Genomic DNA, 9890 nt, shown 5'->3' on the forward strand with positions numbered 1-9890 from the left:
CAGCTCTGAGCATCGCCAGCACCGGTCTCTGAGCCTAGAGCCAGTAGTAAGCCCGAGCACCACTGGGTGTGACTCCTTCCCACCGAATTTTCTAATCCACATTTAAAAAGCTCTGTAAGCCAGTAGTGGAAATATGCAATCAGCATCCAATAGTCCCGCAAATTTATTTCATTACCACCTCAATCCCTGTCGCTCTCTTTCCTTGAAGTCGGTACACATTGACCTGCTGCTGTTGAGTTGAACGTGCTAAGTCTGGTGTAGGCTTTATGCTGGCCACCACAAAACAAACATGAATGCTGCTCACCAAATGTTTGAACAGCTTCTCCCCTCATCTCTCCATGCTTTTCCTTAACACCTGCCTTGGCTACCCCAATTCATCTGTTGAAACCATGACTCCCAAGGTATAGGAAGCTGGGGCTTTAAGGAGGTGGGTTTAAGCCTTGAGAATGGGGTCCTGCTGAGTGGGCTTAGCGTCTTTAGGAAAGCAACTAGCAGCCTTTCAGCTTTCACTGAGGAACAGTGAAGAGCTGGTAGCCCATGAAGCTACTCTGAGGGGTGCTGAGCCTGCTCCTACCATTACTATGGAAGCGCCCCCCGCCCACCCCCCCCAGAACAGGCAGAGACAGTTTGCTATTATTCGTGAGTCCTCCACTTTATGGCACTTCTGTTATAGCAGCCGGAATGGACTCGGATACTTGATTTCATTGTCATCAGTGGCATGGTCTGGGCATGCTAATTAATCCCCCATATCCACCACTTCCTTTTCTTCTTTTTCTCTCATTTCTTTTCCTTCCCTTCCCTCTTTTCTCATTTCTTTTCTGTTTCCTTCCTTCCTTCCTTCTTTCCTTCCTTTCTTCTTCATCCTCCTCCCCCATCCTCTTCCTCCTTTTTCCACTCCTCCTTCTCTTCCTCCTCCTCCCCCCATCCTCCTCCTCCTCATCTTCCTCTTCTTTTCCTGGCTCTGTGCTCTGGAGTAAGCCCGGGAGTTCCTTGGAGGACAATATGTGGTACCAGTGGTTCAAAGTGGGGCTGGCAGGGTGCCAGGCAAATGCCTTAATCCCTGTGCTGTCTCTTCAGCCTCCATTTCTTTAAGCTTTGGCTTCAGCAGGGCGAAGTTCTGGCCTACCAAGGTTAATGGGGATTAAGTGAGGTAATACAGGTAAATCACTTAGTACAGGTTGACACTTAGCTGGGCTATTACCAGTCATTGGTTTGAACAGAATTTAGAAGAAAATAGGGAAATATATATATATGTATATATATATATATAACAATTTGGTTAATGGTCATAGAAACTGTTCTGCCAAATAGGAGAGGACAAGATTTAAAATAGCCAAGCAGGAGAAGAAGAGTATTCCAGGTGAATGAAAGCCTGAAACACAAAAGCCTTTGTACATAGTGACAAATAATGCTGTGGCTGAACCTTAAGGTGGTTTTGTACAGCAGGGGATGCCATGCCACATGATATATGACACTGCACGGACTTTAGTATGAAACTTTCCTGGTGGGTGTCAACACATGCTAAATTGACTTAAAATTATAGAAGGTTTCGAATGTAAGATTGGCGATTTAGTGTGGAAGTGATCTAGAACTAACTGTTGAAGGAGGGAATGGTGTGAGACCTCCTATTTTCGGTTAGGGGCAAGAGTTTGCAGGGGAGGGCTTGTGAGAAACTTCTCATTTCTAGATAAGCAGAGACGAAGATCCAGTTTAGGGTGATGGACATAACTGATGGGAAAGAATGGAACTGGGTCCATTGGGAAGATAGAGCCTCTTGGGCTAGATTGAGGAGGCTAGAGTTAATGGCGACACTAGGGGTAAACTGAGGCCAGGTTATAGGGAGATTGACCATTAAAGGTGACCACTTAAAGATTTTTGTTAAATTATTTTTTAAATTTTGGGGACATACCTGGTTGTGCACAGGGTTTATTCTTTGTTCTGTGCTCAGGGATCACTCCTGGAAGTGGTCAGGTGACCATATGTGGTACTGGGGATCAAGTCCTGGTCATTCATGTGCAAGGCAAGTGTCCTACATGCTGTACTATTTCTCTGGCCCTGTTTATTTTTGAGCCACAACAGTAATACTCAGAGATTACTCTAGGCTTTTTGCTCAGGAGTTACTTGTGGCAGTTCTCAGAGGACTATGCAATCCTCCAAGAGCCTGGTGATTGAACCCAGGCTTCTGGCTTGCAAAGCATCCATTTTAATCTTTGGAATTCTCTCCCTGAGGCCTGGAAATTGATTCAATAGAAGGTTGGAATGGACAGAGACTGACCCTTTCCAGGTGGTGTGGAAGTAAAGTGAAGAGTTCTAAGAATGAGTAAGCTAGAGGTAGTGTTCATTTATAGATGTTCGAGGTGTGAAGGCTGAAAAAAAAAATAGTTCCTGAATATTTCTATTTAGTGATAGTCGAGAGAGGGCAGAGCAATAGTACCACGGTGCTTGCCTTGCACACAGCTGATCAGGGTTTGATCCCCGGCATCCCATATGATCCCCTGAGCATTGCCAGGAGTAATTCCTGAGTTCAGAGTCATGAGTTACCCATGTGATGCTGGGTGTCGCCCCCAAAGCAAAACAAACACAAATAAAATGACAGCTGAAGAGAGATCAGGTTTAGTACAAGCAAGAAGAGGAAAGCAGATCGTTGAGGGATTGAAGATGGACAGTGAAGTGGAACCCATAGATGGCTCTCTGCAGAGTGTGGGGCTGGGAACGTGGCTCTGGTAGTAACAAACATGCCTTGTATGTGTGAGGTGTTAGGCTCAGCCCCTAGTCTGCATGCCCCCCCCCACTCGGTCACCCTAAGTACCATCAGGTGCGGCTTTCCACAAAATTAAAAAAAAAAAGAAAACTAAATAAAAGGAAGTTTAAGGGTTATAGCACTATTAAGGGACCTTTCTGGTTTCTTATTTTTATAATGTATTTCTTAAAATTCTAATTTAGGTAATATGATTATAATAATGTCAGTGTTTATAGTATTAATGTCCAAAGTCATTGCACTCAACCACCACCAAAGGCTCCAGACCCTCCACCATTGTCCTTATGTCACCTCCTCCTGTCCTAGAGGGGACATAAGAGACGTCTCAATGAAAGGAAGATTCAGTGCACCTGACAGATTTGTAAGTCTATGAGGGACTGAGATGGATAATGATGGAACAAGGGTTACTGAGTGGAGATAGAACCAGGAGTCAAAGAGATGTCCACAGTGTCAATAGTTTGGAAATCAGGGATTGAAAGGAAGTCATGTAACTATAGAGCAAAGAAGGAAGAAAGTATTTAAAAAAATTGGGGGGGGGGGGCTTTTTGGGTTACACCTGGCAATGCACCGGGGTTACTCCTGGCCCTGCACTCAGGAATTACTTCTGGCGGTGCTCAGGGGATCATATGGGATGCTGGGAATTGAACCCAGGTCAGCTGTGTGCAAGGCAAATGCCCTACCCGCTGTGCTATTGCTGCAGCCTCAAAGGGAGAAAGTATTTTATGTACTGAGTTGAAATAAGCACCAAGACAAAAAAAAAGTGGGGGAAGGGAAACAAAGTAAGTATCGCTGTGTACAATATCTATGGTGGTGACAGGAGAGGGGGACCAGGGTAGAGTGCAGGAGGGAAGGCACTTGCCCCACATGTGGTCCACCAGAGCTCATATCCTGTGCATCACATATGGTCCTTCAAGTGCCTTCAGAGGTCACTCCTATGCACAGAGCCAAAATTAACCTCTGCGCACAATCAGGTGTGGCCCAAGCACTCCCACTCATTCACCCCGAGTTAAATTTTAAAAATAAAATAAAATGGAAACAACAATCATAAATGACTTTGCATTCACTTCCAACTACCAAAATAAAAAAGGCCAAAGAGACTGAGAGAGGTGAAAAAGAAGGAAGAAAATAGAGAGAGAGAAAGAAAGAGAGCAAGGAAGAAAGAATGAAAGAGAGAAAAGAAAGAAAGAAAGAAAGAAAGAAAGAAAGAAAGAAAGAAAGAGAAGGAAGGAAACGGAGAGAGGTAGGTGTTTGTCTTGCAAGTGGCTGAACCAGGTTCAATCTCCAGCATCCCATATGGTCCCCTGAGCACTGCCAGAAGTATTTCCTGAGTGAAGAGCCAGGGGTAAACCCTGACCATTGCTGGGTATGGACCCAAACCTATCCCCCCCCCCCCTCAAAAAAAGAAAGAAAGGAGGTGACACAGTGGAGTGGAGATGAGAATTAAGAAGGAAGGAAAGACTTTTCATTATGGATCATTGAAATTTTTTCTGATTTTTGATGCTTAGAATGTATTTTCTATTCAAAAAGTTGGTTTTTTTAAAAGTCCTTATTATGGAATCTCCTGCAGCCATAGAAAGTATCATGTTAAGCGAAATGAGTCAGAAAGAAAGGGATAGACATAGAAAGATTGCATTCATCTGGGGACTATAAAGTAACAAAATAGGAGATTAACACTCAAGAATGGCCGAGATTAGTACCAGGAGTTTTGTTCCATGGCTTGGAGGCCAGCCACACACTCTAGGAGAAAAGGGAGCTCAGATAGAGAAAGGAACAACAAATAAAGGGTGTTGGGAGGATCCTCCCAGGATGGGAGAAGCATGCTGAAAGTAGATTATAGACCAAACATGATTGCCACTCAATGCCTCTTTTGCAAACCACAACACCCAAAATGAGAGAGAGAATAAAAGGGAATGCCCTGCCACAGAGGCAGGGTGGGATGGGGGATGGGGGGTGGGAGGGATACTGGGACCCATGGTTTGGAGAATGGGCACTGGTGGAGGGATGGGTGTTTGATCATTGTACAATTGAAACCCAAGCACAAAAAATTGTAAATCTACAACTGTACCTCATGGTGTTTCAAAATTTACCTGTACCTCATGGTGTAACAAAATTTTTTAAAAAATGCAAATGATGGAGAATGGGCACTGGTGGAGGGATGGGTACTGGATCATTGTGTAACTGAAACCCAAGCACAAAAATTTGTAAGTCTACAACTGTACCTCATGGTGTTTCACTAATAAAAATTTTTTTTAAAAAATAAAGAATGGAGAAGGTACTGGTAGCTGTCCCTGTGGCAGAGCCCAGGTTTTGTGTCCATGGAGCCCTGGTTCCACCTAGCACCACACACCACAGCAAAAATAAAGCAATGCAGGAAATTCAGGTAAAATCTGGGGAAAGGCCCACGATGTAGGAAGTGCAAAAAGAACCAGATTCTAGAATGAAGTTTTTGTGGTTTCAAATAATGAGGAAGTGGTTTTGATCGATTTTAAGTCCTAGAAAGGTATTTTAATCCCTTGAAAAATTAAAATGGCCATCTAAAATAGGAATGAGAAAGAGCATTAAAAATTAAAAACAAACAAACCAAAAATGGGCAGAGAGATAGTACAGTAGGTAAGATGCTCGCCTTGCACGTGGTAGAATGGATTTGATCCCTGGCATATCCCATATGGTCTCCTGAGACTGCCAGGAGTGATTCTTGAGTGCAGAGCCAGGCCTAAACTCTGAGCACAGCTGGGTGTGGCCCGGGGTGTGGCCCCAAATGAAAAACAAACAAAGAAAGAGCACGGTGATGAAAGGTAAGACTTTAACAATAGGGGAGAGACATTCTAAACACTGTATTCAAGTTGTTTTGTTGGGTTTTGTTTCAGGCAGCAAAAGTATGAAACTGTAAACAGCAACATAGACAAGAAGTCGAAGTAAAACCAGCTGCTCTGATGTGATGGTATGAATATCAATTTCTTACATTAAAATTGTATTTAACAAAATACCCCATTATTATAGGTAAGTATAGAAATGTTTAGATATCTGAACAATATTTCTGTAGCACTGTAGCTACAATGAACACTCCCGTTGTTCATTGATTTGTTTGAGCGGGCACCAGTAACGTCCCCATCGTGAAATTTGTTGTTACTGTTTTTGGCATATCGAATACGCCACGGGGAGTTTGCCAGGCTTTGCCCTGTGGGCGGGATACTCTTGGTAGCTTGCCGGGCTCTCCAAGAGGGGCGGAGGAATTGAACCCAGGTCGCCGGGCGTGCAAGGCAAAAGCCCTGCCTGCTGTGCTATGCTCAAGCCCATGTTTAGATATCTGAACAGTATTTCTGTAAAAATAAATAAACCACATGGCTCAAACAAATGTCAGCCAGAAAGTAGAGGGAAGGAAGAGTGACAGAGAGAAGGTGACTGCGAGTTTCTGAAGGAGCTGGATGCAGGGAGAGCTGGGCCGGACACGGATGGCGAGATGGATGGCGAGCGGCTGAGACAGCCCCACGGGGTGGCAGCTGACTTGGTGGTGATCCCAGTTATCTTGGCGGAGATTGCCTCAAATAAATACGTGGTAGCCTGGAGAGGCCGCGGGAAGAATTCTGAAAGCTGAGCGCTGCAGGAGGTAAATGATTCTGAGACGGTTGAAAAGTCCATCTGTGGGATCTAAGATTGTAAAAGAATTAAATGTATGTGTGTGAGTCTAAGAGAATCAGATTTGTCTGCAAACCTCTGTTAAGGAAAGGTTCCCGCAGGCCCCCACATTCTGATTGTTTTTGTTTTGGGGACATACCCAGGAGTGCTCAAGGCTACTCCGAGCTCTGCACCTAGGAATCATTCCTGGTGGGCTTGTGGTATACTATATGGGGTACTGGGGATCGAACCCCGTTTTGCTGCGTAAAGGCAAGTGCCCTACCCTCTGTACTATGGTTCCAATCTCTAATTTTCTATTTTTTTTTCTTTTTGGGTCACACCCGGTGATGCACAGGGGTTACTCCTGGCTCTGCACTCAGGAGTTACTCCTGGCAGCATTCAAGGGACCATATGGGATGCTGGGAATCGAACCTGGGTCTGCCTCATGCAAAGCAAACGCCCTACCTGCTGCACTATCTCTCCAGCTCCTCAAGTTTTCTAATTTTTTACTGATGAAAAAACATACCTAGGGAGGCCGGGGAGATAGTATAGTGGGTAGGGTGCTTGCCTTGAATGCAGCCAACCTGGGTCCGATCCCCGACGCTGCATATGGTTCCACTGCATAAGGTTCCTATACCGGCCAGGAATTAGCCATGAGCATAGAGCCAGGAGTAAGCCATGAGCATTGCAGAATGTGGGCCCAACATTTTTTTTTTTAAATTGGAAATATTAGTTGGGCTGGAGCGATAGCATAGTGGTAGGGCGTTTGCCTTGCACGAGGCCAACATGGCCAACCCAAGTTCGATTCCTCCGCCCCTCTCGGAGAGCCCGGCAAGCTACCAAGAGTATCATGCCTGCATGGCAAAGCCTGACAAGCTACCCGTGGCGTATTCGATATGCCAACACAGTCACAAGAAGTCTCACAATGGAGACGTTACTGGCCCCGCTTGAGCAAATCGATGAACAACGGGAGGACAGTGGACAGTGGAAAATATTAATTAAAAAGCTTACCTATACCTAGAGGCAAAGAGATAGTTCAAAAGGCTAGTGTGTAGGCTTGCATTTGAGAGGGCTTGCATTTGAGAGGGACTACCTCATGGTCCCCTTCCTCCTTGGGGAGCTGGGAGCAGCCCCTGAGGATTGCTCCTGCTAAACAAAAACAAAAACATATTTACAAAAGGCATTCCTTTTATTTAGATGCTCTTCCTTGTACCTTTTGTACTTGTTCCTTTAAAGTCTGAAATTAATATGCATTAATATGAATCAAGGAATCACAATTTGGGGGGGCCACCCAAGAAGTGTTCAAGAAGTCTGGGGGCCTGAGCAGTGATTCTTGGCTAAGAACCCGAGGATGTGAGCCTGCCTGGACCCTGCAGTGCCAGGGAAACCCGGGCTCCCTCAGGTGCTGCTGTCACTACAACTTTGTAAAATAAACAGATTTATACTGGACAAAGAATGTGACTCAGTGGTAGAGCATATGTCTTGTGTGAGTGAGACCCTGGGCTCAATTCCTGGTGCTGCAAAATGAAATAAAAAAAATTCTATTGTATACAATATAATATAAAAATAATATATCATATACAATATATAATTATATATTGTATAAAAATAATTCTTTTGTAAATCACAAAAAGAAATGCATCATAATATAAATAATGGTAATTTTTGCATGGCAGTTTAAGATTGCTATTTATTTGTGTTATTTTTCTACTACTCCCAATTTTATTTTTAAATTTTGAGATGTCATTGATTAAAGCCTTTAAATGTTTATAATTTTTTAGAGTTACAATGTTAATATACCTCACCCACCACCATGGTGCCAATATCTTTTCATCACTGTTCCCAAATTTTCTTTAGTGAACATGTTTAATAGACATGTTTAGTGAACATCTTTAATAGGCAAAAATTGTGTGGGGGGCCCAGAGAGATAATACAAGGGCTAAGGTGCTTGCTTTCCACGTGGCAAACCTGGATTTGATCCCCAGTATCACATATGGTCACCTGAGCACCATCAGAAGGAATCCCTGAGAACAGAGCCAGGAGTAAGCCCTGAATGCTGCTGAGTGTGGTCCAAACCCCCACTGCAAGTGTTTAGAGCTTTTTCCCACTTTTGATTTTTTTTTTAAAGTTTGGGTTTTCAAGCCACACTCTTCAACATTCAGGGGCTTACCCACTGTACAACTCTCCAACCCCTGGTTCTCACTTTTGATTAGAAGTGATTTCAAATATTTAAAAAAAAAAAGTAGAAAGAATAATTCCAAAATGTGGGCTGGAGAGGTAGTTTGGCTGGGAGGGCAGGCTGGTAGGGCACTTGCTTTGTTTGTGGCTGACCTTCGTTCAATCCCCAGTACCATATAAGACCCCCAGGCCCCTCCTGGAGTGATATCTGAGCACAGAGTCAAGAATCAGCCCTGAATACCTACAGGTGCGACTCCCCCCACCAAAATAAAAAAAAAAAAACAAGAATTCCAGAATGTGTGCATTTTCATTACTAAATTGTCGCATTTCACATGTTTGCTTCTCCTTTTTATTTTTTTTAATTTATTTATTTTTTTGCTTTTTGGGTCACACACAGCAATGCAAGAGTTACACCTGGCTCTGCACTCAGGAGTTACTCCTGGCGTTGCTCAGGGGACCATATGGGACGCTGGGAATCGAACCCGGGTCGACCACGTGCAAGGCAAACGTCCTACCCACTCTGCTATCTCTACAGCCCCTGCTTCTCCTTTTTAAAGCTGCCAGCCATCATAACATTTCATGTGAATTCATTCAGATTTTATATCTACAGATAAAGATATTTTACATAACTGCCATCAGGCATTAGTTAGGGAATCTCTATATTACTTAATAAATGAGCTCTGATCGTACTTGAATTCAAGATCTGGATTTTGGTTTTCATTTTCCCATTTTCCTTTTATTATTTTTTTTGCAACAAAGGGGACTTGAACCCATTTGATTGTGGTGTTTAATGGGGATCGTTCCCTTTCATGGTGGAATTTGTACACTTTAGCATCATTGCTCATGAGGGATCAGAGTTTGGTTGTGGTGTTCGCACACATATGACTACAGTGCAGGGGAGGGTTACAGGCTTCATCATGGCACTGGAGATCCCCAGGAGTAGGGCTGCTAGGGTAATGTTCCGAGACATAGGGTGGTGCTGGGGCTCAACTAGCATGCCTGGGAGGCTCTTCCCAGGAGCTAGGCCTGGCCCCTGATATCTGAGATTTAAAAAAATTGTTTCTACCAGATTGGGAAGAGAGAGTCCAGAGTGTTAAGGCATGAGCCTTGCAAGAAGCTGACCCCAGTTTGATTTCCATCACTATATGGTTCCGTAGCACTGCTAAGCATGATCCCAGAGCACAGAGCTAGGAGTATCTCCCAGCTGGTAAAAGGTAAAGGTAAAGGCCCTCCCGTTGATCGTCGATTTGCTCGAGCGGGCCCAGTAACGTCTCCATTGGAGACTTTGTTGTTACTGTGTTTGGCATATCGAATACTCTCGGTAGCTTGCCGGGCTCTC

The sequence above is a fragment of the Sorex fumeus genome, unplaced genomic scaffold (assembly GCF_029834395.1).
Source record: "Sorex fumeus unplaced genomic scaffold, SorFum_2.1 ptg000037l, whole genome shotgun sequence".
In the NCBI taxonomy this organism is placed as follows: domain Eukaryota; kingdom Metazoa; phylum Chordata; class Mammalia; order Eulipotyphla; family Soricidae; genus Sorex; species Sorex fumeus.